This window comes from Elephantulus edwardii, unplaced genomic scaffold (assembly GCF_000299155.1).
Source record: "Elephantulus edwardii isolate Elephantulus edwardi_28Jun2011 unplaced genomic scaffold, EleEdw1.0 scaffold00270, whole genome shotgun sequence".
Taxonomy (NCBI): Eukaryota; Metazoa; Chordata; class Mammalia; order Macroscelidea; family Macroscelididae; genus Elephantulus; species Elephantulus edwardii.
In genome coordinates, this window is record NW_006400020.1 from 1,626,814 (window position 1) to 1,630,351 (window position 3,538).

Consider the following 3,538-nt stretch of genomic DNA (forward strand, 5'->3'; position numbering starts at 1 on the left):
TGTTGAATATACCATGGACTGCTAGGAGAACAAACAGGTTTGTCCTGGAGAAGGTGAAGCCGGAATGCTCCTTGGAGTCAAGGATTCTGAAGCTTCGTCTGAAATGTTTTGGGCATGTTGCAAAGAGGGGCTGGTCCTTGGAGAGGGACATCATACGTGGTAGAGTAGAGGGGCGGCGCAGGAGAGGAAGACCTTCGATGAGATGGATCGATTCTGTGACTGGATTGGTGGGAATGAGTGCATTTGATATAGTTAGGTTGGCACAGGATAGAACAGTGTTTAGGGCTCTTGTACATAGGGTCACTATGAGTCACAAAAGACTCGATGGCACATAACAACAACAACAAAGTACCTAGCACAGTGCCTGGCACATACTTGGTGTTGCCAAGTTGAGTTCCCACTCATAGCAGACCTATTTACAACAGAAGGAAGCACTGAAGAAACCTAAGCCATCTTCACAAGTTCTGCTGTGACTCAATCACTATCAATCCATTTCTATGGGAATCTTCCTTTCATTGACACTCTACTCTTCCATAATTAAAGCCTCTCTTTAGGGAATGAGACCATATACTTAACATCATGGCAAAAGATTTTAATATTTATCCAATAATTCAGTAAGCAAATCTCCCATTCTTTTTGGTATCCAGAAAGCAGAATTTTTTACCTGAATGATTCTATCTAGAAAACTATACTATGTCTTCTTCATCAGCTTGGGGTTTTGTTAGAGACTAACCATTAAAAGTTCACCTCCTTCTTTCCAAGATGTTAAAAAGTCAAGTACCCTGCAAAGCTACAAAAGGCACATGTAAATGAATAAAAAAATTCCCAGGATGATGTATGCACCCTAACAGCAAGTACATTGGTATACTTTGTACAAAATGATACTCTAGTTTCATAAAAAGTTGGTGACATGCCTGCCAGTAGTTTCCAAGGAATATACCTCAGCAGACCTTCACAAAATTACAGAAATCTACATTGTTTATATGACTCTAATTAATTCTAGGTTTTGACTCAAAAGTGTTTGTTTATGGAAGCAGTTTAATCTGTATTGTCAGAATTAATTGTATGATAAAATTAAACTTTTAAGACTTTCAACTGGACAAGAATTTATTTACACAAAGCATTAACAAACAACTAAATACATCATGCTTCATAAAAACAAATACAATTAAATCATACATATATAGTTGGATTCATAATGGAAATTTGGTATCCAAAAGCTATACAGTGTGAAACATTAGGGGCAAATCCAAATACAAGTGATGACAGTCCTTTGAATCCACATTTCACCGAGCATCAAAAACCACCACTATATTAAAATGAGTTAAGGATAAAAAGTATTGAAAATTGTACATTTAATACTTTCAAGTCACTTTCTCTTTGTAATAAATGTTAGTTGCATATTTCATTTGGAATGCACAAAAGAATTAACTATCCAATTCTTTAAGGCAAGGAACTTTGAAAAGTTCATTTTAATTAATCTTTATTTCATGAAACAAAAGGCTAATAGTATAAAAAAATTAAGGCAATGTAAAAAACGATAATGTAATGATTTTCACTATTACTTGGCAATCTACCCTCAGTCTTTGAATTAATTTGTAACCTGTACTTTTTCCGTTAGATAGTAAATACAAGTAGTACTCAGGATATCAACTACTTCTAAATGGTCTAGTGACAAGAATCTGCACTGTAATACTGAAGGCCTGTGGTTCAAGTCCACCAGCAGCTCCAGGGATAAAGATGGGCTACTCATGTGTGATTTACTGCCCCCTAAGAGGTCAGTTATAGGTAGGTTCTAACACGACTAGTTTAAATATATAAATTTATTTCCAGTATCCTTCCAGAAGTCACTGCCTTATTTATCAGAAAGTAGTCTCTGACTATCAAACCAAACATTATTCTCATTTCCTCTTATTTCATACTTAGAAAGCACAGATTAAAGGATACATCTTTTAGTCCTTTTCTTGTACATTATTCTATATCCACATTCGCGGCATCTGATTGGATCCCTGGATTTTATTTCATTTTCTGTGTGACACTCTGGAGAAGAAAACATAGTTACTCTTAAGTCTAAAAAGAAAACACTATAGACTACCAAGTCATTTTAACCACATTTTTAATTCAAAGCACTAAAATGCACTAAATTTCAAGAGTATTTTGATATGACCAAATATATGATATGGGGTAGAAAAAGACTTTTTTTGTTTCCCTTGAAGTGGAGAAAATGAAATTTTAATAAGATTTCTATATGGTTACAAGTGTATGACTTTATAACCTTACAGATCCATTTACGTATTTATGGATTTATTTATTAAAGAACTTTCAAAAAAGTAAAATATTTTATGTAGTTGGTACTCTTTTTCTTCTTTTTTAATTGGTACTCTTACCTCCACAGATGTATATCATTGGTTGCTGTTTTGGGGGTTGCACGTCCTTCTGGGCGTCCATTGTTAGTCCTTAAAATAAGTAACAGAATCAATGTAAGTATCTCAAAAAGAGCGGCTCGCAAATCAACTCGGACACCAATTTCCTCAAGGAACGCTAAAGAAGTTCCAACTTCTTGTCTGTATTTTTCTCCCTTAACATTAAATCGTGGGGGGAAAAACTTGAGCATTACCCTAAATGTGAGACAACTGTAAACACTGCATACAAATGACATAATTTTAATCTGCACAATAATCCTATGAACTATCACTGTTATTTTACATAGAAAGAAGCCGAGGGTTAGAAAGTTTGCGCAAAGTTCTTTAAAGTTCGCGTCGTCATTTAACTCGGGCACAAGATCTAGCTTTCCAAAATTCAGCAGAACAAGACCAAAAAATTATATACTTTTAACAGACGAACATGGTAACTAAAGATAAAAGAAATGAAGTAACATCCCAAAAGCAATCTAAACAGGCTGAAATAAACCAGGCAAAGGACTGACAGCGTCGACCTCTCTCAAGTCTAACCCTACCTCGACCTTTTTAGTCTTTAGTATTTTCCCAGCTTCCACCTAAATATCCTTCCCCAAAATCTAACCCTTCATTTTCCTACCTATGAAGGAATATTTCTTGCCTCTCTACGTTTCAAAGCAGCAATACGCTCGTGGATCGGTCGGTCCAACTTCCGGCGCTTATGTATGACGTAAGAGAGACGCCGCCGCACTTTCCGCCTGGGGTGTGGCTGAGCGATCTGCAGCCTGGGCACGCGAGAAAAGCCTGCGGGATTTTATATGAGACAGCTGCAAAGGCATGTTTCGCCCTTTGGTTTTTCACTTGCCCGTCAGTTTTTTTCGCTTGCAAGTAGAAGGAGGCTTGCCATTCTGACTAATGAAGTCGTTTCAAAGTGATCTTTATCCGAGAGGGCATAGGGTTAGAAGAGAAACCGAAATGATAGTTCTGTGGGATTTTAGGTTAACCATCGTTCTGAAGGACATGTTGTTTGTTGTTGTTAATGTGCCGTCGAGTCGTTTGTGACTCATAGCGACCCTATGTACAACAGCCCTAAACCCTGCTCTATCCTGTGCCAATCGCATTGCCTCTGACACACCCATCCC

At 37.1% G+C, this 3,538-nt stretch overlaps 1 protein-coding gene and 1 long non-coding RNA gene across 2 annotated transcripts in view; both read right to left on the reverse strand.

The window, feature by feature from the left end:
* SPAG1 (sperm associated antigen 1) overlaps positions 1 to 3,538 on the reverse strand; it is an 89,301-nt gene that overhangs the window by 84,766 nt on the left and 997 nt on the right. The window lies entirely within an intron of this gene.
* LOC102861700 lies at positions 1,291 to 2,448 on the reverse strand. Its single transcript, XR_439003.1, has 3 exons — positions 2,388 to 2,448; positions 1,948 to 2,040; positions 1,291 to 1,309 (listed from the first exon to the last, which is right to left on the reverse strand). It is a non-coding gene; the product is annotated as an uncharacterized LOC102861700 (long non-coding RNA).